This window comes from Schistocerca cancellata, chromosome 1 (assembly GCF_023864275.1).
Source record: "Schistocerca cancellata isolate TAMUIC-IGC-003103 chromosome 1, iqSchCanc2.1, whole genome shotgun sequence".
Taxonomy (NCBI): domain Eukaryota; kingdom Metazoa; phylum Arthropoda; class Insecta; order Orthoptera; family Acrididae; genus Schistocerca; species Schistocerca cancellata.
This window is the reverse complement of record NC_064626.1, coordinates 658,596,649-658,612,390: the sequence shown is the minus strand read 5'-3', so window position 1 is coordinate 658,612,390 and position 15,742 is coordinate 658,596,649.

Sequence of the window (15,742 nt, the reverse complement as noted above, 5' to 3'; positions counted from 1 at the left end):
CCGCCTAGAACACAGTGTTGTTGCAACAAGACGAAGTTTTCAACGGAGGTTTAATGTAACCAAAGGACCGAAAAGCGATACAATAAAGGATCTGTTTGAAACATTTCAACGGACTGGGAACGTGACGGATGAACGTGCTGGAAAGGTAGGGCGGCCGCGTACGGCAACCACAGAGGGCAACGCGCAGCTAGTGCAGCAGGTGATCCAACAGCGGCCTCGGGTTTCCGTTCGCCGTGTTGCAGCTGCGGTCTAAATGACGCCAACGTCCACGTATCGTCTCATGCGCCAGAGTTTACACCTCTGTCCATACAAAATTCAAACGCGGCAACCCCTCAGCGCCGCTACCATTGCTGCACGAGAAACATTCGCTAACGATATAGTGCACAGGATTGATGACGGCGATATGCTTGTGGGCAGCATTTGGTTTACTGACGAAGCTTATTTTTACCTGGACGGATTCGTCAATAAACAGAACTGGCGCATATGGGGAACCGAAAAGCCCCATGTTGCAGTCCCATCGTCCCTGCATCCTCAAAAAGTACTGGTCAGGGCCGCCATTTCTTCCAAAGGAATCATTGGCCCATTTTTCAGATCCGAAACGATTACTGCATCACGCTATCTGGACATTCTTCGTGAATTTGTGGCGGTACAAACTGCCTTAGACGACACTGCGAACACCTCGTGATTTATGCAAGATGGTGCCCGGCCACATCGCACGGCCGACGTCTTTAATTTCCTGAATGAATATTTCGATGATCGTGTGATTGCTTTGGGCTATCCGAAACATACAGGAGGCGGCGTGGATTGGTCTCCCTATTCGCCAGACATGAACCCCTGTGACTTCTTTCTGTGGGGACACTTGCAAGACCAGGTGTACCGCCAGAATCCAGAAACAATTGAACAGCTGAAGCAGTACATCTCATCTGCATGTGAAACCATTCCGCCAGACACGTTGTCAAAGGTTTCGGGTAATTTCATTCAGAGACTACGCCATATTATTGCTATGCATGGTGGATATGTGGAAGATATAGTACTATAGAGTTTCCCAGACCGCAGCGCCATCTGTTGTTGAAAATTGTAACTACTGTAATTTCGAAAGTTTGTCTGCCTGAAAATGTACTGTTGTCCCAAGCATATTGCAACAAACGGTGTATTTCTAACGCTGCTCGTTTAGTTTTTATTGCCGTTTCAAATATACCGGTCATTTTTGAAACACCCTGTATATCTATTTCGTGTGGACTATTTCGTTGAATATTTGTAGCATGTAGAATTGTGTTTCTGTTACCTGATCATGGCAAACACAGAGGACAGATGATGCGAACATTAGCAAACGGACTGTTGAGAAACAGTTTCTTACAAACAGAGAAGAGACTGGCAAGAGCCAGGTCTTTTGTAACAGTGCACTTCTGTGAGTGAGTCTCAGGAGATATACAAGGATTATTCGAAATGTAAGGAACGATCGGTCGCGAAATGTAAACCACAGTGAAAACAAAAAAAGTATTTTATTTGCAACATTTAGCTACAACCTCCACCTACTTCCCTACATAGTCGTCGCTCCGACTGAGACATTTGTCATAGCGTTGTACCAACTTTCCGACACCCTCGTCGTAGAAGGCAAGCGCCTGTGCTTTCCGCCAATTTTTCTACGCTGGTCAACAGACCGCTGTCTTTGGCAAAGTACTGTCTTCGTGGCCTGTGGTGCATGTGAGCAAGGAGACGAAAATCAGAGGGAGCGAAGTCCGGGTTGTATGGTGGGTGATCAAACACTTCCCATCGAAAACGCTGTAGGAGCGTCTTCATTGCTCCTGCAGTGTGCAGTCCAGAAGTGTCTTGAAGAAGAAACTGTACGACAGGTACGTTATGCAGTGTTGTATGAAATCAGGCAAAATCTCTCAGCAGGTACCCACAGTTGGTGGGAGACACTATTTTCTAGGCATCTTTACCAGCTCACTGTGCGCTCGGAATTGAAAGGAGCGATACGACATGATCGACGGGCATACTAGAGACACTGCCCAACACAGCTGTGCAAACATTCATCGGAGTTTCGCTGTGGCATCCATTTACTTTAAGAATAACCCTCGTACAATGATGACTTCCGAGAAGACTGATTGCGTATAACTTTAAAGGAAATGAGAGACTAGCAAAATACGGAGTTGCTCATTTTGTATTGCCTCTGCTGAGATGACAACATACATAAAATATTTAACTGGTTACAGCTCGAATGTCAAAAACTCATTTATCATTCGTTTACGTAAAAGATGTACCAAACTTCAAGCTCATTTTGAGGTACGTTATTGAAAGCAGTACATCTACTATGTCTTGAAAACATTTTGCATAAAGAAACAGGAAATGAGTTTTTGATCCTCAAGGTGAAGTTAGTCAAATATTTCCTGCACTACAGTAAACCGTGATTCAGTAAACCCAGCATATGAGAGCCACGAGGTCAACATAAGCCGAGAACCGAGGAGAAGATGTACTGAGACTCGAAAAGAAATGGCCAGGAAATAACGCATAAAGTTGATCGGAAGCGAAATGTAAAGGTAGTTGGAAAGGGAAGTGTAGTACATGGGAGTGGAATGAGTTGGGGACGTGAGGGGGATTAGAGTCGGAGGAAGGCGAAGAACGAAGTTGGGAGAGGCGAAACTAGAAAGCAAAGAGTAGCAGAAGGGAAGTAAGAGGAAGTAAATTTATTCCGCAACGAAATAAGTCTCTTCTGGCAAACATTACTTTCTCTGTTTCTCTGCATTTGACCGGACATCGATTTCGCTACGAAGCAATATTGTGTGAGCTGTTTCGGAGCCTATTTCCGACCCTCGATAAAAATGTGTATGTATACAAAAACGCCGTCCGGGTATTACTCTGTATTTTCGATTCAGGGGTAATACGTCTTACGCCACGGCTCCTCTTATTAGTATCCTCGTATGCCTGCACGATGGCACAGTTGATAAGTCGCGTTTCAGCAACAGATGTGAGTCATTGTCCATAGCTGTCGGTTATCGGGAAAAATCACATACAAGGTTATCGGCTTTTTTTCTTTTGTTATAGATATTATCTTACACTTATCCATATTTAAATAGAGTTTCATTCATTACAAAGAGTGTAAATTTCGTCCAACTCTTTCTGCTATTCCTTACCGTTCTCCAGCGACCATACTTTTCCACACACAGTTGCACCGTCAGGGTAGGCACGGATTCAAGGAGAGGATGGGAGGGGGTGGTAATGAAGGTTTAGATGATAGGATCACGGGAGCCATGACTCCCATATATTTTTCGTAGAGACATTTCAATTATTTCATACGAGGCGTGTTAAAAAATAACGAGAATTTTTAATTTTTGGAAGGAATTTTAATTGTTCGTCTTCATCAATGTTAACGCCATTAGATATTCTTCTAAAATTCAGTCTACGGGATAACTTTCTCAGCGACGCATTTCTAATCTCATCTATGCTTGTGCACAGAAAAATGTCACATTGTTACAATACTGTTTCGGTCAAATATTAACGAATAAGCAATAAGTGTGCACAAACGCATTATCTTGGTGCAAAGGCGATGCTTTGTATCGCCACATACACAGGCATTTTATTTCGGATCGATTCACGCTAACGACGTTCATGTTTTAAGTAGTACTCGTTATTAGTTGTTCGACCTTATGGCAGAACCCATGGTGCACTATGCAGTTACAATTAAGAAAAAAAGTGAGTATAAACTTAAAATTTGACCGGATTTGACGATCTTTTTTCTGGCTTAGTGGTAAAGAGTGATTCCACTGAGACAATTGAGTTATAAATTCGACATCGTATAGGAAAAATCATATTTCATTGCCTGCTACGACACATTTCACCAGCTATGCACTATTGTTCACATTGTCTAGCGACTTCCGAGTAGATTGTATTTACCGCTGCTATTACACGAAATTCAAAGTTTCATGCTGAAAAACCCGAAAAAATGTAATGACATCAACCAATTGGTATGCCAACACCATGACCATGATTCGATGATCTTACTGTTTTTTTTTTTTTTCGATTTCATCGATTTATGATGGGCTGCGGCGTCCACGTCACTCGTCCTCTTCAATGACGTCATGGCCTTTTCCGACACCTTATACTACCCGTACACCTTTGTTTTATTTATATCAATATCATAAGCAATATGAAACGTTTGTAAAACTCTTCTGCATTTTATTACGTTGTTGTAGCAAAATGTAAATCAATCTCTCTGCTACATCTTTATATCAAATAAATAATCGCCGCTACTCCCAAGACTTATGTAACCTTTTTGATAGCTGACACTGTGCTTTTCATACCAGTTCAACAACTCAACAACGAAAAAAACAAAAACAAAAAACAGGCGAATCGAAGAAACGCAACTAGTGAAATTATAAAATTTCTGTTATTTTTTGAACACGCCTCTTGCTTTGATGTAAGAGTTCCATGGTCTTCGGAGGTTCGCAATTGGATGATAATTCAATCACTATTTATTCCGTCTGTTACTCTAATTATCAGAGACAAATGCTCGTATAATATGCCTACTATCAAATCACACTCGAAAGAATTCGGTTTTTTGTAGGCACCTACATAGATGTCCGAAAGTACCGTGATGTGGTTGGCGTCACTGAGGGATGAACTCCGTTGTGCTGTTCGTCAACTGTACTCAGTGAATCCATAAAAGAGGTGAATATCTGCCTTCTCTTCATTAGTAAAACTATTCATACTACTGTCTGTCACTGTTGATGTACAACTACTACTGTTGAAAAATAAGCCCAAGACAGAACTAAACTGAACTGAATGCAAGTTGAGGTCGAAGATTACACTGAGAATTAATGTTTTCCTCAGTACGTACCGACAGTGGAAGGAACAAATTAGTTTCAAAACAATACACATAGCACATACCGACGTCTTTTGCACTGCTGTATAGATATTTTCACTTCAATATAAAGATAAAAATGGGTAAGAAAGCAAAACAAAAAGCGATTACTCTGTAATGAGCCAAAGGAGACCATAGGTACAAAAATTTCATCAAAAGTATCCAGACACCCCAAAAAACATACGTATTTCATATTAGGTGCATTGCGCTGCCACCTACTGCCAGGTACTCCATATCAGCGACCTCAGTAGTCATTAGACATCGTGAGGGAGCAGAATGCGGCGCTCCGCGGAACTCACGGACTTCGAACGTGGTCAGGTGATTGGGTGTCACTTATGTCATACGTCTGTACGAGAGATTTCCCCTCTCCTAAACGTTCCTGTTTCCGATGCGACAGTGAAGTGGAAACGTGAACAGACACGTACAGCACACAAGCGTACAGGCCGACCTCGTCCATTGACTGACAGAGACCGCCGACAGTTGAAGAGGGTCGAGATGTGTAATAAGCAGATATCTATCCATACCATCACTTAGGAATTCCAAACTGCATCAGGATCCACTGCAAGTACTATGACAGTTAGGCGGGATGTGAGAAAACTTGGATTTCATGGTTGAGTGGGTGCTAATAAGCCACCCATCACGCCGGTAAATGCCAAACGACTCCTCGCTTGGTGTAAGGAGCGTAAACATTGGACGATTGAACAGTGGAAAAACGTTTATGGAGTGACGGATCACGGTACACAATAGCAGGGTGTGGGTATGGCGAATACCCGGTGAACGTCATCTGCCAGAGTGTGTAGTGCCAACAGTAAAATTGGGAGGCGGTGGTGTTATGGTGTCGTCGTGTTTTTGATGGAGGAGGCTTGCACCCCTTGTTGTTTTGCGTGGCACTGTCACAGCACAGGCCTACATTGTTTTAAGCACTTTCTTGATTCCCATGGTTGAAGAGCAATTCGGGGATGGTGATTGCATCTTTTAACACGATCAAATACCTTTTCATAATGCACGGCCTCTGGCGGCGTGGTTACACGACAATAATATTCCTGTAATGGACTGAGCACACAATCCTGACCTGAATCGTTTAGAACACCTCTGGACTGTTTTGGAACACGGACTTCGTGCCAGGCCTCACCTACCGATATCGATACCTCTCCTCACTGCAGCATTCCTTGAAGAATGGGCTGCCATTCCCCAAGAAACCTTGCAGTACCTGATTGAAAGTATGCCTGCGATAGAGGAAGCTGTCATCAAGGCTAAGGTGGGCCAACACCATATTGAATTCCAGCATTACCGATGAAGAGCGCCACTGACTTGTAAGTTATTTTAGCCAGGTGTCCGGATTCTTTTGGTCATATAGTGTACCTTATAGAAAACCAAGCAAGAAATATCCCTTAACAACTTACGAAACATTAGAACTTTATTGCTCTAGGGGTCGAGAGCCTCGATGTATTTTAAGAACGGAAACATAGTCCAAACAGTCTGTAATGTGTTTATTTTCCGTACTGTTAACTAATTTCGACTGTTAGTCATTTTCAAGCGCTTCTCACAAGCCTCAAGCTTCGCATCACCTTTGTCTATTGGACTGCATTTGTGCTACATACGCACACGAAAACAGTATGTGCCTGTGAATAAAATCTTTTCGGTTTTAAAGCAGCGTCAATTCGAATAAAACTCTCGCGCTTACGATGGATTGCTCCGCTATTGTTGTCAGGAGTAAAACTACTGATGACGATGGTGGAGTTATCCATCTAAAACTAGAGAATTTTATTCTAACTGACGCGGCTTGAAAACCGAAAAGATTTTAATCGTACATGCTGCCGCGAAAGACTCCGAGGATGTGTGCCTTTATAGATTATGTACCGCCTATTTAGTCAAATGTGATATGAAGCTTTAAGCTTTTGAGAAGTGCTTGAAAGTGACTAACAGTCGAAATTAGCTGATAATGTGGACAATAGATATATCACGGCTTGTTTGGACCATGTGTTCTTTCTTAATTCTCAAATTATGTAGGCGGGTCTCGGCTTCAACATGTACACTCCTGGAAATGGAAAAAAGAACACATTGACACCGGTGTGTCAGACCCACCATACTTGCTCCGGACACTGCGAGAGGGCTGTACAAGCAATGATCACACGCACGGCACAGCGGACACACCAGGAACCGCGGTGTTGGCCGTCGAATGGCGCTAGCTGCGCAGCATTTGTGCACCGCCGCCGTCAGTGTCAGCCAGTTTGCCGTGGCATACGGAGCTCCATCGCAGTCTTTAACACTGGTAGCATGCCACGACAGCGTGGACGTGAACCGTATGTGCAGTTGACGGTCTTTGAGCGAGGGCGTATAGTGGGCATGCGGGAGGCCGGGTGGACGTACCGCCGAATTGCTCAACACGTGGGGCGTGAGGTCTCCACAGTACATCGATGTTGTCGCCAGTGGTCGGCGGAAGGTGCACGTGCCCGTCGACCTGGGACCGGACCGCAGCGACGCACGGATGCACGCCAAGACCGTAGGATCCTACGCAGTGCCGTAGGGGACCGCACCGCCACTTCCCAGCAAATTAGGGACACTGTTGCTCCTGGGGTATCGGCGAGGACCATTCGCAACCGTCTCCATGAAGCTGGGCTACGGTCCCGCACACCGTTAGGCCGTCTTCCGCTCACGCCCCAACATCGTGCAGCCCGCCTCCAGTGGTGTCGCGACAGGCGTGAATGGAGGGACGAATGGAGACGTGTCGTCTTCAGCGATGAGAGTCGCTTCTGCCTTGGTGCCAATGATGGTCGTATGCGTGTTTGGCGCCGTGCAGGTGAGCGCCACAATCAGGACTGCATACGACCGAGGCACACAGGGCCAACACCCGGCATCATGGTGTGGGGAGCGATCTCCTACACTGGCCGTACACCACTGCTGACCGTCGAGGGGACACTGAATAGTGCACGGTACATCCAAACCGTCATCGAACCCATCGTTCTACCATTCCTAGACCGGCAAGGGAACTTGCTGTTCCAACAGGACAATGCACGTCCGCATGTATCCCGTGCCACCCAACGTGCTCTAGAAGGTGTAAGTCAACTACCCTGGCCAGCAAGATCTCCGGATCTGTCCCCCATTGAGCATGTTTGGGACTGGATGAAGCGTCGTCTCACGCGGTCTGCACGTCCAGCACGAACGCTGGTCCAACTGAGGCGCCAGGTGGAAATGGCATGGCAAGCCGTTCCACAGGACTACATCCAGCATCTCTACGATCGTCTCCATGGGAGAATAGCAGCCTGCATTGCTGCGAAAGGTGGATATACACTGTACTAGTGCCGACATTGTGCATGCTCTGTTACCTGTGTCTATGTGCCTGTGGTTCTGTCAGTGTGATCATGTGATGTATCTGACCCCAGGAATGTGTCAATAAAGTTTCCCCTTCCTGGGACAATGAATTCACGGTGTTCTTATTTCAATTTCCAGGAGTGTTTGTTTCAATCTGTAACATTTTGTATCCCAGTCATATCGGCTGCAATAAGCAAATACGACGCTGTTCCTGACTCCACAGATATAAACAACAAATCACGGTAACGTGAGTAGGCTGAGAGAGAAAGGCCTCTCACTAACGGGCAGTGGACTGCAGCTGCGAAAACCTTAAATTGGCAACATCACGTGGAAAGTATTGTGGGGAAGGTGAACCAAAGGCCGATTTTTATAGACAGAACAATTAGAAGACGTAATAAAACTAGCAAGGCGACCGCCTACGCCACGTTTGTACGTGCCTCTGTGGAGTACTGCTGCGCTGCATGGAATCCTTTATCAGGCAGGACTGACGGAGAATATTGAAAAATACCGAACGAGGGAAGGTCGTTTTGTGTTATTACGAAAATATGGAAGAGTGTGTCATGGGTATGATTAGTGAGCTAGGGCGGCAGTCTTTAAAACGGAGGCGTTTTTCGTTGGGCGAGACCTTTTCACGAAGTTTCAAACTCTCTCTTCCAAACGCAAAAATTTTTTAGTCGCTCCCACCTACAAATGACAATCGATCCACTTATTAAAGTAAGAGGAACAGGAATTCGTACGGAAAGATTTAGGTGTTCACGTTTCCCTGGTTGTATTCTGGAGTGTAAAAGTCGAGAAATAGTCTGACGGTAGTTCGACGATCCCTCTGCCAAGCTCTTAAGCGTGAATTGTAGAGTTTTGATGTATATGTAGATGAAGAAAGCAACTAACTTTCCGAACGTATAATACACTCTTTGCGAGACTTTCAAAAATATTGCTAAAATTTTTCATGGTAAATCAGTCCGCTCCAGCTTAACAAATGCTTTATTTGAATGAAATCGTACACACAACCCTGGTTTCAGAAAGCAAATCTGACCTACAGACGCAATAAAAAAAAAAAAAACAAGGAAAACTAAGAGGGTTTGTTCATGAAATTAATTAACACTAAAGGGGCCCATACAAATGTGTAAATCAGATTATATTTTGGTTGCGTATGAGAAAGTTGTATCAGTCATGTAAAAAAAATCCAGCAAATTTATCCAGTAGCATGCGAGATTCCGTGCGAGTGAGGCATGAAAAGATTCGCTAAGGCAACCAGTAAACCCCGTGTAAAGGAGGCCTAACAAAAAAAAAAAAAAAAAAAAAAAAAAAAAAAAATGAATGCAACAGCAAATAAATTTGCGAACCTCAGTAGTGGCTTACCATATAAGTGCCCAGACCACCGCATACGGTAGACCCCAACAGGCAGGTCAACAGACAAACCGCAATGAGACTCCTGTATACACATTTCCTTCAAAGTGTGGCCGCCACCGGAGCTAATACCGAGGGCGGGAGGGGCCACAGAAGAAATAATAGCTAACAACACGGCCGTACTCCATTTTTTCCTCCTAAACGTCACCCGCTGCTAATAGCGGTAAAACCACCTTACTTATGCATGTCATTAGCTAAGATAGGCCTAGTACAGAGCAAACAATAAAAGCAAGATATGCAATGTGAAATGCATAGATAATTCTTGCCTTTTAGTCTTCTGGTAACACGGGACCATTCATTGGGATAGAGATTATCGACAAATGTGAGCTTCGAAAGGAGCTAATACCGTGGACCATTCAGTGTAAAATCTAACTGGAATATCATCAGGACCTTGCGCTTTTCTCGCTTTGTTTTCATTATATACCTATATAAGGGGCTGCTAATTATCGATAGGGCCCATTTGTGAGTCTGTCCGGTGCTCAGATACCAGTTCGGTAGTATTATCCTACCTGACTACGTTTTTAAACTCCGAGTTTAAAACTATTGAATTTTGCCTGTTGTCTTCACTTTCCACAACAGACGGATACACGAAAGATTGAATGGAAGGTTCGGACGGTTCATTGACTTCACATACGACCAGCACTTCCCAGGATTATCTGATATATTCCTTGCCAAGTTACGGCTGTGAAAATTATTGGAATCTTCACGCATGGCCTTTCTTACAGATGGAAGACCGCAACTAACTATTCTCTCGCGATGGTGATGGCCTAGACAGGTGTCAGGAACTCGGGGACTTATTTCTATCCGAAACGGACTGCTAACCGACAGGCTTTATGTAAGGGTTTCGCCGCGAAAGAGTTGTAGTATTTGGGTATTAAGTACCTGCATGTGGCAGGTGGGTAGCGAGGACTTTTCTTTGTTCGCGGCAGCTATTTTAAGGCGACGTAGCGGCCTGCGGTGAGCGCGCTGCCGTGGCTGCGGCCCGCTTGTCGCTCGTGGGATTTCTTTCGGCTTAGCCAAAGAGGATTGCGCGCCAGCCGCCGCGCGTGGGACGCCCGAGGAGCTTCACGGTTCTCTGAGCGGCCGTGAGCAGTCCGCGGTATCTCCGGCCTAAACCGTTTTGCTTGCATAATGTGGAATATCAGCTACCGAAAGCGACTGAAGACGGGTGGAAAGTCTTGTGGGGCGCAGATTCCTGAAGAAGCTATAGTCAGCTTCCTTTGTGGCTACAATATTGTCCACAGTGAGCTCAGCGTGTTTTTAATGAGCGTATTTGGCCCGGTAGATTCAATCATATCGTTTCGGTAAGGTCATATTGTTGAACAGTGCTTGCGTTCCCTTTACTTGAACAAAAACAATAGTTACAAGTTTAGTACAGGTTGAGATTTCCGTGCACAACGCATACCTCTGGCTGGCTGGGGTCACCCAAAGAATGACCGAGCGAGGTGGCGCAGTGGTCAGCACACTGACACGCGTTCGGGAGGACGATTTTCCGTGATTTCCCTAAATGGCTCCACGAAAATACCGGGTTCCTTTGAAAGGGCACGTCCAATTTCCTTGCCAATCCTTGACAGAATCCGAGCTCGCGCACCGTCTCTAACGACCTCGATATCGACTCGACGTCAAATCCTTTTCTTCCTTCCAAAGAATGAACCTTGTTAAATATTTCAAATCTGTGAATAACGTCCTATTTTGTCGTACTACTATGAGAAAATCAGCCAGAGTTAAAAACCAAGAATAATCTAAGCTTGCAGCATCTGTTGTTAATAGAGCGTGGCCGGTGCATGTGTTACTAAGCACAGAGGTTGCATATGACAGTGGCTTGTTGTCGACGTGTGGACAGCTTTACCCCATTCTGGTAACCGCGGGACCAGGCCACGAGATGTGTGACACCGGTCCGTTGCGGTTTGCTGGCTGTCTGCTGCGGGGACGTGACGACGCCGGTTGTGGGAGATAGTAGACGGCCTTGCTCTCTGAGTAGCTGGCTACAGCGCGCATATTATTGAGCTGCGGATGTCGCTGCAGTGCCTTATTACACGAGTAGCTGGCGTGATGCAATCATTTAAAAGGAGTGGCATCATCCGTTCAGTGTTCACAAGACAGAACTGACTACACCTGCAAGTAATTTGTACAGTATTGGTTCAAATGGCTCTGAGTACTATGGGACTTAACTTCTGAGGTCATCAGTCCCCTAGAACTTAGAACTACTTAAACCTAACTAACCTAAGGACATCACAAACATCCATGCCCGAGGCAGGATTCGAACCTGCGACCGTAGCGGTCTCACGGTTCCAGACTGTAGCGCCTAGAACCGTGTGCAGTATTCACAATAACATTTTGTTCAAAAATTGTTTTTAACAACTATAACTAACTATAACGTATTTCAAAATAGGACAAAAGTCTCCGAGTAAAGAGGATCCAGGTTCGTCTGATATATTCATCCACTTTGTGCGTACTTTCAACATTTTCCACAAGTTATTCTGGTGCCTCCTGATACTTTGATCGTTCCCCTTTCCCTGCACATTAGAAAGATTTCTGAAGGAAATGAAACTTTTTGCTGTATGATGGAAATGACATGGATAACTGTTACTGTTTACACACCGAAGCGCCAAAGAATATGGTCCAGGCATGTGTATTCAGAGATATGTAAACAGGCAGAATACAGCGCTGCTGTCAGTAACCCCTATACAAGACAACAAGTGGCTGGTCAGAGCCGCTACAATGGCAGGTTATCAAGATTTAAGTGACTTTGAACGTGATGTTGTAGTCGGCGCACGACCATTTCACGAGCGTACCATGAATATTAGGAATCCGGCAAAACATCAAATCTCCGACATGGCTGGAACAAGATCCTACAAGAATGGGACCAACGACGACTGAAGAGAACCGTTCAACATGACAGAAGTGCAACCCTTCCGCAAATTGCTGAAGATTGCAATGCTGGGCCATCAACAAGTGTCAGCGTGCGAACCATTCAACGAAACATGATCGATATTGGCTTTCGGAGCCGAAGGTACTTTCGTGTACCCTTGAGGGCTACATGACACCTAGCTTTATGCCTCGGCTGGACCTATCAACAGCGACATTGGACTGTTTATGACTAGAAACATGTTGCCTGGTCGCATGAGTCTTGTTTCAAATTGTATCGAGCGAATGGACGTGTACAGGCATTGAGACAACATCATGAACTCATGGACCTGCATGTCAACAGCTGGCTGTTGAAGCTGGTAGAGGCTCTGTAACTGTCTGGGGCCTGTGCAGTTGTAGTGATATGGGACCCCTGGTACGTCAAGACACGACTCTAACATGTGACACGTACGTAAGCATCCTGTCTGATCACCAGCATCCATTCATGTCCATAGTGCATTCCGATGGACTTGGGCAATTCCAGCAGAACAATGCGACACCCCACACTTCCAGAATCGTTACAGAGTGGCTCCAGGAACACTCTACCGAGTTTAAACACTTCCGCTGCCCACCAAACTCCCCAGACATGAACATTATTGAGCATATCTGGGATGGCTTGCAACATGCTGTTCAGAAGAGCTCTCCAGCCCCTCGTACTCTTATGGGTTTATGAACAGCCCTGGAGCATTCATGGTGACAGTTCCCTCCAGCACTACTCATCTAATCTTCAGCATTCTTATATATTACGAAAGCTCTTATTTCCTTCTCCATTGCACTGTTCAAAGTCCTCATTTCACTTCTGTGTACACTACACTCCAAAGAAATACTTAATAAAGTTACACCTCAACATTTAAATTAGGATTATAAGTTAAAATATTTTGCTTTTTCAGTAAAAAGTTTTTGCGATTGCACCCCTTGATTTTACTTTCTATTGAATTCCATCATCGCTAGTTATTTTGCTGCCCAAACAGCAAAAATCGTCTCCTACTGTCAACATCTCAGTTCATATTCTAATTCTCTCACACTCATTTAATTTAAATACGACAAATTTCCGAGCGGTTGTAGGCGCTACAGTCTGTAACCGCTCGACCGTTACGGTCGCAGGTTCGAATCCTGCGTCGGGCATGGATGTGTGTGATGTCCTTAGATTAATTAGGTTTAAGTAGTTCTAAGTTCTAGGGGACTTATGACCTCAGATTTTGAGTCCCATAGTGCTCAGAGCCATTTGAACCATTTTGATTTGAACGACAAATTTCCCTTATTGTACATTTCTTGATTTTCCATCTCGTAACGTGTTTTCAGGACACAATTCATTCGTTTAACTGATATTCCAGCCCACACAAAATCATGAGTCATCGGCAAACAGAATAGTTCAATAGAGTTTCTGTGTGCTATGTTCCACAGTTTTGATGAAGTTCAGAGATGATGGCATGCAAAGCCGTAAGCTACTGTTAAAAGTATCTTTTAATTAGCTACCGGTTTCGGTCAAAGATCATTTTACAGTATTGGTTGGGCTAACAGAGTTACATTGCAGTACAACGGCGTCAGAAAAGGGGCACTTGGATTAACAGGTAGAGTTACAATGCAATGAAATGTCGGCAGAAAACGAGCACATTATCGAAAAGTCGACTGGAAACTGTAACTACAAGTTGTGTGACTGGATTCGTGATTTCTTGCAGAAGGGTCACAGTTCGTGGTAACTGATGGGAAGTCATCTTGTGAAAGGGAAGTGATATAGGCGCCTTGCTGTTCTTGATCCATGTAAATGATATAAGTGGCAGTCTGAGTAGCCCTCTTAGAAGTAAAGGATGCTGTCATTTACAGTCTGGGGAGCCATTAGAATATTAAACAAATTGTAAAACGATTTAGAAAAGATATCTACATCATGTGAAACTCCCACATGATTCTAAACAATAAAAAATGTTTACGTCCTTTACATGAATACTAAGAATATCCCGTTAAATTTCTGTTACACCAGGAATCACACAAATTTTAAAGTTGTTTATTCAACTAAATACCTAGAGATTAGAGTTACCAACAACTTAAATTGAAACCGTCACACTAAAAATGTGCGTAGGGAAAGTGAACCAAAGAGTGAGTTTTATTTGCAGTACTCTTAGAAGATGCAAGAAATCTACTAAAGTGGCGGCCTACACTTTGCTTGGCCATCCTGTTCTAGGACGTTGCTGCGTTCTGTGTCATCCTTACCAGATAGGAATAACAGAGTACATCGAAAATGTTCAAAGAAGCGCATCACTACGAAACAAAAAATAGAGTGTCACGATTACAATACCCTATTTGACACACCGACGTGGGAAGCGAGCATGGTGATTGTTCGACAAGGGATGGCTTGATGATGGTACTGCGTACGGAAACCGGCAGCCAATAGGGAAAATGAAGTTGCGACAATAGTCTAAAAGGTATATTATTTCTAAGTGTAGTGATTGCTGTTCCACCCTACAGTATGTCACAATTTGTAATAAATACGTGTAACGTACTGCAAATAAACAGACAGAAAGACACTTTACTGTATAATTACACAATGCATAACAATTACTGGAAACCGTTACTTTAATAAACTCTTTACGAGCATGTCTACGGAGTGATTTAAGGCGGAACGACAGCATAAAAGTAACTGCGGGTAAGACAGATGCCAGACTGAGATTCACTGGAAGAATCCCTAGGAAATGTAGCCCATCCACGTGATCAAAATTATGCGGACACCTGGCTGAAAATCACTTAAAAGTTCGTCACGCCCTCCATCGGTAATGCTGGAATTCAATATGGTGTTGGCCCACCCTTAGCCTTGATGACAGCTTCCAGTATCGTGCCGGCCGCTGTGGCCGAGCGGTTCTAGACGCTTCAGTCTAGAACTGCGCGACCGCTACTGTCGCAGGTTCGAATCCTGTCTCGGGCATGGATGTGTGTTATGTCCTTAGGTTGGTTAGGTTTACGTAGTTCTAAGTTCTAGGGGACTGATGACTTCAGATATTAAGTCCCATAGTGCTCAGAGCCATTTGAACCATTTGAATCCACTATCGCAGGCATACGTTCAATCAGGTGCTGGAAGATTTTTGGGGAATGGCAGCCCATGCTTCAAGGAGTGCTGCACTGAGGAGAGGTATAGATGTCGGTAGGTGAGGCCTGGCACGAAGTCGGCGTTCCGAAACGTCCCAAAGGTGTTCTACAACGATTCAGGTCAGGACTCTGTGCAGGTCAGTCCATTACAGGGACGTTATTGTCGTGTAACCACTC